This window comes from Ornithodoros turicata, chromosome 3 (assembly GCF_037126465.1).
Source record: "Ornithodoros turicata isolate Travis chromosome 3, ASM3712646v1, whole genome shotgun sequence".
Lineage (NCBI taxonomy): Eukaryota > Metazoa > Arthropoda > Arachnida > Ixodida > Argasidae > Ornithodoros > Ornithodoros turicata.
In genome coordinates, this window is record NC_088203.1 from 29,010,514 (window position 1) to 29,026,531 (window position 16,018).

Sequence of the window (16,018 nt, forward strand, 5' to 3'; positions counted from 1 at the left end):
GAAGGAAGAAAAGGATGCGCCCTGAAGCATTTTCGAGCAAGGGGAGGAGCGTAGTGGAAGTGACGTAAAGATAGGGGAGCAGTTTTAACTTTGCAGCTATCACGTGACGTCGAACAACCAATGAGAAGGCTTTACACACGACACTTTGGGGGCCACTTTGGTAATCATAGGTACATGCATCCAAGAATTCCGAAACAACATTGGAAACAACGATGTTCTGCTCCCAGAAGCGTAGATTGTAACAACCTGCACCTATTAGCATGACATCGTTTCGAGGGTGATTTGGAGCCGCGCCTAAATATATACTAACAGTCCGATTAGGATGCAAGTCCTGCAAACAATCCGAAATCGATCGCATAGAAAGAAGGGCAGGGACCCATCGTTTCTGGAAGGTAATCATTCATTAGTGCGCTGCTATCCTGATGGTGCACCACATTGGGTATGTGCCCCTTCAATGTACATAGGTATTGATGTGACACATGGTGACATGTGACACAGAAGCATTACAAAACATAGCTAACGACCTTACCCGGAGAAATGGCCCATGAATGGTTTGCCTCTCTGACCTCTCTGTGAAGAATAGCGCTTCATATATTAGCTGTCATTCAAGAGAAAAGAACACATTTTTCAAACAAATTTTTAGTTCAGATTGGAGAAATTGCACAAATATAAACATAGAGAAGAAATCCAACACGTTCATTAGTCTCCACGTATTGCTCATTCTAATGGATTTTGTTATTTGTACGTTGGATGATATACATATACATACATTGCATATACTCTACTGCGGTATGCGTTGTCCGAGCTCTATGCTGCTAAGCAAATGAGAATAAAACACTTCTTACTGTCCTTTGAACTGGGTGAGCTTTGTAAATTTTTGACGAACTCTGTTGATGTGAAGTTTTTCGTTTATCTCTCAGGATGCGTGGTGCAACCACGTCTTCAAGTACTTGTTTGCAATGGCTTTTACTAGATGAATATAATGATTTTCCAAGGGGCTGTTGTCAAACATGCGATCATTTGCACTTTCGAATAGTCTGTGATGAAGGCATTCATGGAGTATCTCGTTTACCATGCGCTGCAGCACATTCTTCACGGAAAGCCTATTCAAGAAAGATGCTGCACGAAAGACCTTCTCACACTAATGTGCTATTTGTATGACACTTTCTGACCGGTGCAGTAGCCCACCCATGCTTTTCCCGTTGATGAGAGAATAGGTCGGTTGCTGATTTGAAGATGTAGTAAGCTGAGACACGCAGGTTTCACACAGGAGTGATGCCTTCAATGAACGTACGACATAACCTGCAATGTAGGTTACAATTTGTTCTCCGAATTCCGAGATGTGCTGGGGGCCAGGGCAGTAGTCGTGATCCCCACCTGAGGATATTTCCACATCACCAAGTATTCTGCGCCTTTCCGCTATACTATTTATGATTTGTTCAGGATCTGCAACTCTAGCGCTGCATACGTGAAGGATAGCTACAGAGTCTAAAGGTAGGCAGTTTCCAGTGCTCACATCGCGAACTTCATTAAGGGTGATTATAATTATATTATTATAATTATATTATTATATGTATATGGGTTTTTTGTTTTCTAGTTTCTACTAATTTCCTTCCATGTGTGTAATTTACCTTTGCCTCTTTGCTTGTCGAAGGCAGCGACACAGTATCTTGAATTGCACTGGTGACCTGTGCATTAATGCTTGTATCATTAATACCTGTGTTCAAATGCATATTTGTAAGACATTTATAAACTAACTTACGTTTCCACTAACTCCGCTGGACTCCCTATCATTCGAAATAAAGGGCATGACGGTTGTGTGGCACAAGAGTTATGTTATTACAGGAAAAACTACCAATATGACGAAAATTCTCTGAATTCGGTCTCATCCTCAATGGTTGAATTCTGCATTCATCAGTCCAACGCATGACTTTTGGCGTTATTTTTTGTGCACCTTGTTTTCTTCATATGACACTTTAGATTATTTTGCTCTTATGTTGTTATTGGCTATTGTAGGAAGTACATGGTTACCTCCTCCTCATCATCCATGCTCACCAGGGGGTGGTAGGAAAGATCACTATCATCCTGCACAAAAGTAAACATTTTAAAAACTGTTAAAGATATTAGTAATACAAGTATTCAGAAAAAAGCTGATAGCCAGCACAGGTCAATGTGAGCATGACTATCAAAAACCTGCTGTAATAATATCTTTCTGATGAGGTCTGTAAAGATGGGGGCTATGTAAGATGACCGAGAGAGGCCGTTATGAGTAGAGGAATGTTGGTTGGGAAGACATGGCATCTCAGAGAGCTTGTAATGCACGCTCCAAGCTGGAGCATCATGTAGCCGTGTAATGTAAGGTGAACTGGAGCGTAATAAACAGTTTAGCAACTAAACGAAACTTAAAAAAATGCCTGAATGACTCTTTTATATGCATGAAAATGGCACGTCACACCTGATAATGTGAAGTGAGGGATCCAGCACCGGAAACAGGTTCGTCTGCATCGCACATTAACATCTGTACCATATGGTTTAAGAGTCTTGTAAAACACAATTAGTGAAAGAAAAGAAAAAGTCTCACCATGCACGACTCTCCGGGTAAACTACCGTCTTCTGCCAGGTCTTGTGGACCCACAATTGGTTCTGCTTGCTATGGAACAATAAGTTGAGTTAGGCATCTCAGTTGACTCAAGCTCCCACACAATAATAGCGCAGTATACACATACCGTTTCCTGGCCCACGCAAAGCTCTGGAGGCTGCACATACTTGGTACCAGACCCCTGCTGCCATGCCTGCTGCATTACCTGCATTGTCCCAGAAAAAAGCTGAGGCTACTTGGTACTGCTCACTGCTGTACAAAATTTACTTTGAAGGTACAGCAAGGAATTAAAGATGCGGTGATGAAACAATGATCAAAATATCAACAGGAGGATCTTAATATTCAGCTATCCAAAAAAGATACTACTACTTGATGAATGATGTTGGGATGAGGTGTTTCACTGCAATAATTGTGATCCCAGTCCTCAGTGCATGTGGGTTAATACATATGAGCGGACTGGGCAATGAGAAAGATGAGACACACACACGACAACACACATCGCTAATGGGGTACTACACATGCAGAGCCATTGATTGAGTAAAGTGGCTCTGGAGGCGCTGGCCTCTTACTCTGCCGCAGTCATCAGTGACACCTATACCACGATCATCGCCCTGCACTCTGAACTTGTATCACTGGGACACGAAGTGGTGTTCCAATGGATCCCGAGCCATGTCGGAATTTCAGGCAATGATCGTGCTGACGCTCTTGCTCGGCAAGCCCACGACGCTGAGCAACCAACTGTCTTTCCCCTTGCGCACTCTATGTGCCAGCTGAAAATCCGCCGCTTCACTGCCAACCGCACACAGCTCTTTCAGCACCCATCACCTCTTTGCCCAACGTGCAACGTAGAAGCCGATGTGCCACACATTCTCATTGCCTGCCAGCGGTACGAAGCCCACCGATCGAGTCTCCGGCGCCGCCTTGCTCATCTAGGCTACCGAGAGCTTTCCCTCGCGGTGCTACTTGGCCCTACCCAGCACGCTGAAGTCACGTCTGCGCTGACACGATTCCTTCGGGAATCTAAACTCCTGGGCATTCTCTGATGCGCAACGATTAGTGAAGGAGCTGTTACTTCTGTATTTTTTGATAATTTTCTGTACCCCAGCTGTTTTCTTCTGTTTGCTTGAAAGCATTAGGGAATAGCAAGCCCACACCGTGGCTAACCTTTCCCTTTCCTTCTTACTTTGCATTAAACATATCCCCCCCCCCCCATTGATAACTATGCATGACATCAGCAAGTTTGACTAGATCATATGTTGCCCATGATAATAGTTGGGCAAACATGATCAATCAATCGAATTGTATTAGTTTTATGTGGCTGACAGCAAGCGCAAACTATAAAACAAAAAACATACTGCATCCTGGGTATCGTAGACCTCCTCGGGTTGAGATACGCATACTTCTAGTGATGGAAAAGTGAGAATTGGGGTCATGGATGGTTCAGCCACCTGCATGATGAAACGACTATTTGATGCATTCCATTATCTACAATATAAATGCTAACCGGGCCGTCGGTTTAAGTCATTGCCACAAATATTACACATATAATAGACAGTAAACTCCGATAAGGCATAATTGGAAAGTTTCTGTTGCTAACCAGATCGTCATCACATAGGCTTGCTCCGGTTTCTGCTATCACAAGGTCTTCCTGCAAGGAATAATCAGAACTATACTGCGGTGTACAAAATAGCATTCTTAGCAGTAAGGGCGGGCTTGGCAATCTGTGCACCAATGAAATCGCAGGTCGTAGTACCAGACAAAACATCACACAATGTTGTTTTCATTGCTGCTTGGCGATACATTCATAACATGACTATCATGTGTGGTAGTTTGTCAGGGGGGGACGTCCAACAATGCCTTGACCAAATACGTTTTGTCCTGTCTCCACATTCCACACTCACGGTTGTTTCTGTGATAGAAGAGCCTGATTCTTGGATTTGATGCCAGGAATCTTCAGCCCTGAAAGTGTAACCCTGAAATGATCCTGCTGCAATGACGATTGATTATTTCACTGTTTTTACAGCTCTACAAGTTCTAAAACAAACGCTATACCTCCATGTCACCTTCACTTCTCAGCTGTGGTATAGTTGCACATATGCATGCACATCTGGAATATCCACTACAGCAGGGATTTCCTAAAGAACGCACAGGTGGCTACATCGCTACAGATAGCACGTTGCACTTCGTAGCAAACATCTACCGGGTGTTTCAGTTAAATCCCCGGGCTCAATAATTCGCGAACGGGTGCACCAATCCACGAACTTTCTTTTTTACAAGTATCTGTCCGATACCACGTACAAGCTGCACACCGTGTGAATGAGGGGGAGGCACTCATTATTAAAATAAAAATGCAAATGAGTTTCGTAAAAAAAGCGTAACTTCTAAAGCAGGGCGCTGTCGGCATTAAAATGGGTACTACCCCTTTTGGAGCGTTCAGTGGACACCTTTTAGAGAAAAAACTGCCACCGAAGCGAGTCATTTGTTGCAGTAATTGATTGCTTTCGGTTTACGTATTTTTGTCGCGGCTGGTCGCGGCGAAGCGCAAAAGGACGCTCTTTCACTCCCTTGTCCATCAATGAATTACGTCCTTACACCACTGAATTACACAAATGAAATACGCCCTTTTGCGCTTCGCCGCGACCAGCCACGACAAAAATACGTAAACCGAGACCAATTAATTACTGCAACAAATGACCCGCTTCGGTGTCAGATTTTTCTCTAAAGTTGTCCACTGAAGGTCCCAAGACGGGTAGTACCCATTTTAATGCCGACAGCGCCCTGCTTTAGAAGTTACGCTTTTTTACGAAACTCATTTGCATTTTTATTAATGAGCGCCTCCCACTCATTCACACGGTGTGCAGCTTGTAGGTGGTATCGGACAGATACTTGTAAAAAAGGAAGTTCGTGGATTGGTGCACCCGTTCGCGAATTATTTAGCCCGGGGATTTAACTGAAACACCCGGTATAATCCACCAATCTACAAGGAATGCGCATCTTTATACTGTGTTTATCACTTTATATATATATGTGTGTGCATATACAGGGTGTTTCAAAAAACGTGTCATTCAGACTTTATAAAAAAACGGGGCGACGGAAAAATACGGGGTAAACGGCATTTGTGTGGCAACTGAATTTGCCACCTTGAAAAAATATTTTCATTTGATTTTAATTAAAATAAATTGAATTTCTTTAATTGAACTTCAAAATTTCCCAAGTCAATCTCACGTTTTTTTTACAGAATTTGAGAGCCCGTAGCGAACTTAGTTAGATCCACCAAGAAATCCGCTCGATATTGTAAATGGAACTGCCCAAAAAAATTCCCGAAATTGAGGCTTCAAAGTTTCGGGTATTCAACGGCGCAGCAAATCAGTCGGAAAAATGCGCGGAGGGCAGGACATGCTCCTGCCCCCATGAAGCTAGAACAGTTTATCGCCGGACCGGCGTGCAGCACAAGACGCGCAGATAACAAGGCAGGTGACATTCCACCATACGTTGATAAGCGGCAAACAAAAATGATTCCGCCTCTTTTTTCCCTCCCTGTGTTTTTTCGACCTTCTATCTTTCATGGGGGGAGGAGCATGTCCTCCTCTCCACGAATCTTTGCGTCTGATTTGGTGAGCCGTTGAATACCCGAAACTTTGAAGCCTCAATTTCGGGACTTTTTTTGGGCAGTTCCATTTGCAATATCGAGCGGATTTCTTAGTGGATCTGACTAAGTTTGCTACGGGCTCTCTAATTCTGTAAAAAAAACGTTAGGTTCACTTGGGAAATTTTGGAGTTCAATTAAAGAAATGCAATTTATTTCAATTAAAATCAAATGAAAATATTTTTTCAAGGTGGCAAATTCAGTTGCCACACAAATGCCGTTTACCCCGTATTTTTCCGTCGCCCCGTTTTTTCATAAAGTCCGAATGACACGTTTTTTGAAACACCCTGTATATGTCAGTGCTATGTACCTGTATGTTATCTGCCGTGGGCACAGCGTCGAGCTCCAAGCGAGCTTGCTCAGGCAGCTGCCTGATATCCCGCTTGCGAAAGTGTTTGGAACATACACGAGCATCTGTAGACGGGCATGTCCACCGCATGCGCAATAAGTACACATCACACAGACAACGGAAGTTTTGCTGGCATCTTCCTCACCAAAAAAAGTGGACTCCTTCTTCTTTCAGTCGTGATCGGCTCTTGCAGCCTCTGACACTGTAGCTTGGCATCGTTCAACGACAACAAATACCGAAGCCGAAGAAATTCACACTCTCGATCAACTCCCGATACGCAAGCGGACACAGCGGCGAAATTGCAACAGAGGTATCCCCTCCAAACGCTGTCCGACTGAACGACCATCTCCGGTCTATCGACCCGTCGATGGATTTCGTTGCCACACACCACTGCTCGCGTCAAGAAACGTCTATCCTACACCGACTACGCCTTAATGCCGCCAGGACACCTCTACTCATCTGTAAAATGGGTCTTCTCCAGTCGCCCAAATGCCCCACTTGCGCTGTTGTAGCTGATGTGCCACACCTTCTTCTCGACTGTCACAGATTCGACACCCCTCGAGCCACGTTGAGACGACGCCTACTCGAGCTGCGGTGCACGGACTTTTCTCTGGCCACTCTGCTCGGCCCAGTACGAGATCACAGACAGCGGTCTGTGACCAAAGCAGTTCTGACTTTCTTGAGAGATTCAGGTCTGATGAACAGCCTGTGAACTCAGTCGTGACATCTCATTCTTCTTCTGTGATTCATCTCATCATTCCTTCACCGTTTGTTAGTCATCTTTTTTTTTTGTCATCTTTGTCATTAATCTACCTCATCCTTCTTTGATCATCTGTTAGTTTTTCGTTATTTCCAAATTATTTTTCTTTATTTCTTATTTCTTAATTTTCTTCCTTTAATTCTTTCTTATTCCTTCTTATTTCTTTCTTTCTTTAATTCTTATCTTTTCTTTTTATTTATTTATTATTATTTCTTATTTCTGGAATAGCAAGCCGACGTCCCGTTTGGCTGACCTTTCCCCGTTTTTTTTTTTCCTTTTCGTCTAATAAATATATCCCCCCCTCCAAACCGAAACCGGAAGCTTATCGTGACGTCACACGGGTGGCCCCCAGTTTCGGCTTCACTTTTCTGAGCACAGGGCTTCTCCTCTCTTTCCTTCCTCCATGCCAAGAAGTGTTGTCATTTGTTTGTTTTATTGATTACTATGCCATATTGGCAGACATCGAGTATGTATCATAGACTGCGATCTGTATTGTAACGCAAGGGAGGCGGTATGAGACCCGATGGATAATGACCATTTTATTTTTTCTTAAAACCAACCAACCAACATTACCCAGTGCATCGTTCACGCTATGGACGACCCTCTGTCTACAAACATGTGGCGTCACGAGAAGACTGGTTCGAGATTATATTTTGCTGTGGTGGGCAGGAAGTGGGAAAAAGCGTAGTCTGATAGACTGATAAAGCTGCCAACCAGCATGCTTTACGCGGCGGCGTTACGTAATCAATACATCATCGACTACGTTTAGCCGCCGCGCAAAGCATGCTGGTGGGCACCTATCAACCTTATCAGCCTTTTCGGCCTATCAGCAGTTTTTCCCGCTTCTTGCCCACCACAACAAAATATAACCTCGAACCAGTCTTATCGTGACGTCACATGTTTGTAAGCAGAGGGTCGTCTATAGCACCGGCCCCTAGCCCAATATAACGCAGCTGAGTCACGTAGTGACTCTCTTGACCCGGTTTCTCCAACGCTATTTAACAGTGGAAACCGAGATCAACGGTCCATTAACTTGAATTTAACGCTTAACCGTGCTTCAGCAAAGGCAGTTATTAATACTGAAACATTCATCACGCCACCAACTAGCGTTTACAAAAAAGAATTGAGCGTTAACTTCAAGTTTTGGCAACGGCCACCCGGAGCGCGCCAATGGGAGGACGCGTGGGCGGAGTCGGCTGAGTACCATCTGGGGGCAGGGGTTCGAACGTAGGCGGAGACGTGCTTTTCGCGATGCTACATCCACTGGGTCGTTCCATCCACCACGGCCCTGAATTGGCCTAGAGATGGCGCTGCTCGATCTGTGAACCCAGAGCTGAACCTACACTCTTAGAAATGAACTTCACCACATAGCACGCTCCTAGCCAGCCAATGGCAACGTTCTCGCCTTAGATTTGTTGAAAACGGGAGGAGGAGCCTATTTTATGCCGTGCATAATGGCCACAAAATAGGCTCCTCCTCCCGTTTTCAGCAAATCAGGGGGCTTAATCGCTTCATCGTCGTTACGGTCGTTACAAGCTAACGAGTGGCGGGAAATTCAAAAAGGCGGGCGGGAAATTTAAAAAGGTGGGCACGTGATAAAACACGTGCACAGCGCTCTTCGCGCGATACGTGAAGGCCGTGGTACACGTCACGCGCAATGTGTCACGTGGCCACCTTTTTGAATTTCCCGCCACTCGTTAGCTTGTAACGACCGTAACGACGATGAAGCGATTAAGCCCCCAGGGGCGAGAACCTTGTCGTTCGGGGTGATGGTTGGCTAGGAGCGTGCTATATGGTGAAGTTCATTTTTAAGAGTGTAGGGACGCGCGTTCCTTGGGACCGCGAAAATGGTCGGCGATAAGGTATTGAGTCATGATCCCATGTCTGTCTCTCTTTTTTTTTCTATTTTCGTGGAATGAATTGACGGATCTTGACGGCTCGTGTGTTCGCTTGTTTTTGCTTTTAATAAACGTTTTATGATCGGCGTCCTTGAGCGATGCCAGCGTTTATTTGTTTGCTTTTGCTTTTAATGAACGTTTTATGATGGCTTCATTGTCTATTGTTACGCGCGGAGTATGAACATATCCGTGGCGCGTTTTCGGCGTCCTTGAGCGATGACCGCGTTTGTTTGTTTTATTAAACATATGGAACACGCGTTCCCAAGCAGCACAATGTACTGAAAGTCGAGTGCAATAGGGGTGGACGGTATGTGTCTTATCGATGTTCCTTAGTTTCACGAGTCTGTTCAAGGCCTTCCACCTACCCGTCCACCCCTATTGCACCTGACTTTCAGTACATTTTGCTGCTTGGGTTGTCAGAGTAATCTTGATAAGACGTCCGCGGAATCGTTGCGCCCGTCTTTGGGTGATAGTACACTCTTAAAAATGAACTTCACCGCATAGCACGCTCCTAGCCAACCATCCTCTCGAATGATATCGTTGTCTGCCCTGATTTGTTGAAAACGGGGGGCGTACGCCTTTTTTGTGACAATTATGAACAGCATAAGTGTCACAAAAAAGGCGTACGCCTCCCGTTTTCAACAAATCAGGGCAGATAAGGATATCATTCGAGGGGATTGTTGGCTAGGAACGTGCTATGCAGTGAAGTTCATTTTTAACAGTGTAGGGCGTTCTTTGGCGTGTGTGTGTGCCTTCCCTTTTATTGAGCATGTCATGCGATTCGTGTGCGATGCGCTGTGGACTGGGACCCGGGCGGTGAGAGGTATACCCTGTTTTTGTTTCTTTGTCGTTTCGCGGGACAATGCGTCATTATGGACTGTTTCCCTCCGCGTGTTTTCTTTTTTTTCTGTTTCATACCCCCTATTTGTCTTCACTGCGTCATGCGACACGTGTTGTTACGAAATGAATTTGATGAGATGCCATGCCCGTGCCGTTTTTGCGCGTATGTTTTGATGATGCCGACAGAAGACTCTGGTCCTTTTCCCCCTTTTACTGAACATGATGCCACACATGTTGTTACAGAAGTACTTTGACGAGACGCCCAAGCCGTTTTTGTGCGTATGTTTGGTAATGCTGGCTAATGACGAAAGAAGACTACTTTTTTGGTGGTTTCTTTCATTAAACTTTTGGCAGCACCGTACCGCTGTCAATCGACTGTGCGCGCATCATCTTTCTATGTGAAACCAGGAGACGCATGCAACTGACCACAGCAGGCGGCGAAATTAATGCACATGACATTTATTGCAAGGAACTGCATGGGCAGGCTTTTGTTTGCGATGACAACAGTATATGTGGTCAAGCGCGTTCCTCTGAAACCCGTGCCGCAACGCCTCGGTAGAGGAGTCCACGTGCCTGAAAAAAGAAAGGAAGCGAAAAGCAAAGGAAATCCGTACTTCTGCAGCCTAACCACCATGAAAGCGCCTGTTGGTCCGCTGGCAGAATTATTGCCTTTCTTCATGGACGAAGAACTATCGAAAAGCACGACCCCCCCCCCCCCCCCCCCCCCCCTATAGGATAGTTCTTCTCACCTATACGCGCGGCATGATGGGCACTGCAGCATTTTTCATTTGCGATTCACCGAATTGTAGCCCACAACAGTTCTCGAGCATGTTCCACTGACAACATTTATCTTCACGTCCTTCAGACAGCGACACCAGCCCGCTTCTCAACGCGCACTATGTTTTTCACCGGGACTGCTCCATGACGTGGCACGCGCGTGGACGCGCGTATCAGGAATAACTCTTAACTGCTGACTCTAGACAGAGCGTCAACGTTCAACTCAAGCATTAAGTAAATTCCATTACGCGTCACATCACATGTTCATTATTCCTCCACTAAATACATTAGCATTACTCATATGCGTTACTCATTTGCAATGCATTATCATTACTCATTAGCATCACTCATTAATAATAACTCATAATGCATTAGCATTACCCACTACGGAGACAGAGAGAGAGAAATACATGATGACGATGATATGGGGATGACTTCCGCTCATTGAGCAGAATGCTACCCCATTGCTATTGGGGAAAAATTAGATGTAATACATTCCTCCCCCATCTCTGATGTCATCATCCCTTTGTGTTTTCATCATCTCATCATCTGTTTGAACTTTCTGTATTAAGTGTACTGGGGTAGCCAGTATAACTTCCTCGAAACTCCCCATTTTTTTCTTTATTCACATCACATCACATCTGATGTCAAATCATAGCATTTTTAGGGCAGCCAAGGGAGAAAAGAGTCCGAATTCTAAGTGACCTAATCTCTTCCTCTAATCTCTCTCGTTTGCTTATTCCGAATTTCAAACTCGATTACTTTTTGTTTGTTACGCGGAGTGTGGTTACTACGATTTTCCATCACATAAATGACGTTGTCGTGCGCCATCAGAAGTTCATACGATGCGCGGGGAACGCGGTACGTAAGTTATTTGGCGCTATACTTTTTCAGCACCCACGCTGTACATACGCCTTTCAAGAAAAAAATAAAAATAAAAAATAAATAAATAATGAAATAAATAAAAGAAAAAGAAACTAAATGAAAAGTCAAGCTTCCTTCATGGTACTCTCACATTACTTTTTATCTCCTCATTCATCATCATCCCAATTTCGTCCTTCGAAAGTCCAAGTACTGCTTTGTTGTTTCACTTTACTCGGCTATCATGTTACCTTTTATGTCAATCTGTAACACCAATTTCTGTGGCGCGAGTCGAGAACATGATATGCATTGGCAAAAGAGTGACTGCCGAGAAGGTGGTCTTTCTTTCTTTCTTTGCCATGCAAAAGGAAGACGACATTCTGCATTAATGGCAAAATGCTGACGTCAGTCGCTGTACAAAATAGCTGCCGATACGGATCTTCGAGCATCCTGCAAGGTCTCTCCGTGACGCTGCGCGCTGACCGGAGGGGAACCTGTTTACGACTAGGCGAACGGAATGCATGTATTATCTTCTCATTTTGTAATTGCTCAGCCAGTTCTCACTGCGTGCTTTGGTGGCGTGTCCGCTATACCTTATAAACAGATCTTCACCGCATAGCACGCTGTGCGCCAACTATTGCCACGAATGATAGGGTTGCGCTTGTGATTGGAAGACAGATGGGGGCGTACGCCTTTTTGTGGCAATTTAGATATAGGAAAATTGCCACAAAAAGGCGTACGCCCCCCTCTGTCTTCCAATCTCAAGCGATAAGGTCGATAGTTGCGACAAGGTAGAACTAGTTACAATCAGCATCCCTATGCCAGATTAGATAAACTGAAGAAAACTAATAAAAAGAAATATTAGAAGCGGCACGTATTTAATGGAGGCCCTGTATATTCCCGGTTGCGAAGTTACCGATTTCACGGTCTCGCAAGGCAACAAAGAAAATGCTCGACTGCTTGCCGTGTGTAAAAATGCGACATCACTATTTAACCACTGAAATTCAGGGGTCTTCGATGTCTGTCCAAGTCGTTTTGGCGAACGAAAGCCACATTTTAGCAGGCTTAGCAGGGCGGACACGACGGAACAACCCGTTGGTTTTTATTATGAGGTTAGTCTGTGTTCGGTGTTTGCGTTTTTATGTTCAGGTTATAGCCTAAGTTTGCTGTTGGCATTTTCCCGCGCGCGACTGTGCATTTTATAGCCAGATTACATTTCCAGTAGTTCATTTTGCAACGAAGTGCGACCACCTCCGACCTGTATTCGCTTCGCTTTCGCATTTATTCATCCTCTCCTATTAATCTATTTGAAGTTGGGTAGGATCCTATGGCTATCGCGGGGAAACATCACATGCCATTATCACTTTCCATCATTCATTCTTGTTCTTGTTGGGGGGCTTCGATCGCATTATTTCGAAGTACACCCGTGTGTAATGCCCAGCGCTATGGGCATCAAGTTCTGTCTTTGATACACGGAACTTGGCGTTAAGCACAATAGCACTGTCACTTACAATACGATGGAACGTAACACACATACACCGTCTTTAGGGACACTGGGGAGCGAGGCGGCCCAATGACATATGGTAGGGTTCGGAAATAGGACTTGACCACCCGAGAGTCGGAAGAGTTAACTCTAGGTGTTAAAAATGCAGAGGTACGACCATCGTGACGTTACGACCCCGTTCTAAAATTGAAGCGTTCATCGCTGGAGCTGCTCGAGCGTCGATTCTCAGCGACTCTCCCCTTGATGAGGATCGTTGGAGTCTGTGACGTCATATGTCGTCTGCTTCACAACACCGCGCGAAAGCAGACGACAGCTTCCAGCGCTTGCGCTGAAGCAGTATCATTTTTCCGTCATGGAAAATCAAGTATATATGTGTGTATATTGCGACAAGGTGTTTCGTTCGATGACAGATGGGACACTACACGTTACGGAGATACATGTGAAGTTAACGAGGTGCAATAACCGGTATGCGTCGTGAGCAATCCGCGGCCCATTCGATTTCCAACAAAAATGCAAATGTTGCTTTCGTTAGGCGAAAATGAGTCTCGAAAGTTTCTCCGGTCATACGAGGAACACTAACTTCCGAGTACTCCCGGACTCTTGGAATCCGTGTAGGGCTGCACAAAAAGACAAAAACAAAAAGTTAGTCATACGTCTGTTTACAGCTTCACAGTTGGTGACTTTGCGTTCATGCAGTAGACCCGTTAATGTTTACATACATTGTGACCCTTCGCAACATTCGTCATTTCCATGTCGCCGTAATGGTCGTTTCAGATCTCGGCGGCCATTCAGGCGGGAGCCGAATGTCACAAAAGCTGTCTGCCTCCATGACATCCATATTGCGATAGCTGCGCTGCACTAGCCGTACGGTACCGACTCCCGCCGTTCGCGTATTCAAGGGTAGAGTCGAGAATTTTAGGGTTGAACGTCATTGACTCTCCCCCGTCATGATTCCCACCCTCAGGTCGGTCGAGTCGTATTTCTGAAGGTACCCTGAGGTGCGGTAGCAGAAAGGACAAAGTCCCTATTTAGTGACTCTAGGCTCTCCCAGGGGGCAGGGCGAAGAGGGCAAAGGCCGAAAAAAAAAAAACGGTCACGTGCTCGTGGAATTTCCTGTGAAGCGCGTTTTCATTGGCGCAACATCGTTCCTTCCAGTGGCGTCACTTCCTCTCCTCAGACAAAATAACTATTCTTGGCAGAAACCGGCGCATCGTAGCCCACCGGTCGGTCGTCTATTGTTCGCTTAGTAGGTCATCGTTCTTTTAGGTTCCGCTGCTATTCAGTTGGCAAAAGTGCTCCCTGCGGTTGGCCCCTTAGGATTCTATCCGCCATGGGCTTGCCCGAAGTACTTGAAGGTCACCATACCGAAGGTACAGGCGGTTCTCCGGTGACTGGCTCCCTCCTTACCGCCTACGCCCCCAAGGAAACGAAAAAGTATCCACTTCCTTTCTCCACGATAAAACATCACTCCAAAAATGGGCGAGCAGGTAAAGAGTTGAGAGAAACCAAGCAGCGCGTCCCGCACGTGGCCTTCAGAGTGCAATAGCTTCGTAACGCAGAATCACACAACCATCGCGTTTGATGTGCATGCATAGTACAGAAAAATCAATGTTTACAACATTATTTCCTTATTTCCACGAAGCGCTTGTTCGTGGCTCAGTAGCATACAGCCTTCCTGCGTTGCACGGACTATCACAACTAGACGAAAAAGTAGAGAACTCCGACAAAATAACAAAGCTTACGCAGACGTTTCGTCTTTCATGCGACGGACGAAACGTCTGTGTAAACTTTGTTATTTTGTTATGTTAAGTCGGAGTTCTCTACTTTTTTGTCTAGTTATGTCGTCTCCCGGCTTTTGGAGTATTTTTGCACGGCCTATCACGTACGTCCGAACACAAGCTCCGTTGTGTCTTGGCGTGCATCTTGCGGACCTGTCTTGGCGTTCCGCGTTGCGCTGAGACGAGGATGGTGGTTGCCGAAGCCAGGGAACTCCCGATTGACGTCCTCCGTCAGAGAGAAACTTTCCGCCACTATTTGCGATTGCCACCATCGCCGTCACCCACTGGTACAGAAGCTTCGTAAGCGTAAACACAGCAAAACCGCGCTGTGTGCGCAAGACGTAACGGGCCACATACCTGCCGTCACTGTTGTCCCAACCGTTTCTTCAGTAATACCATGTACATTGCCGTAACCATCCATCTCGACTCATGTCCCGGGGGTCAAGGGACCGAAGAGCAAAATCCCTGCTCCAGTCCTCAAGAAGGCTACTCTGGAGTTGATGGACGCTGGAAACGGAAACCAAACCGCCGTATATACGGACGGTCCTTCCACTGCTGGCGGCTGATCTGCTGCCTTTGTAATTCCAGAGGAATCAATTTCACGTGGGTTCCGCCTATCACACCGCACCTTGGCCACCTCTGCGGAGTTGTATGCCAACCTGTTATTCCTCAAATCTATTTTGGATCACCACCCCCGCCTCTGGGTGGTTTACACAGATTCGCGGGCAGCGCTGCAGTGCATAGACAACATGGGCATCCGCGGCTCCTTGGCTCCGTGGTAGTGAACATCTTGACGACGCTCAAGGTTTTAGAAGACAGGGCCTACTGACTGACCCTCCAATGGGTCCATAGCCACATTGGATTAAGAGGCAATGAGGTAGCGGATCGGGCAGCTGCTGAGGCCCACCATAGCCGCTCAGCAGTCTCCATCATACTTTCGAACGGGGATAGACGCTCCCTCTTGTCCGCGTTGACGTCGCCCTGGGCCCATCAGGAATGGTGTCAT

At 45.8% G+C, this 16,018-nt stretch overlaps 1 protein-coding gene across 1 annotated transcript in view; it reads left to right on the plus strand.

The window, feature by feature from the left end:
* The window catches only part of LOC135390142 (ADP-ribosylation factor-like protein 13B), a 288,978-nt gene that overhangs the window by 80,879 nt on the left and 192,081 nt on the right, over window positions 1-16,018 (plus strand). The gene's annotated exons all lie outside the window — the stretch shown is intronic.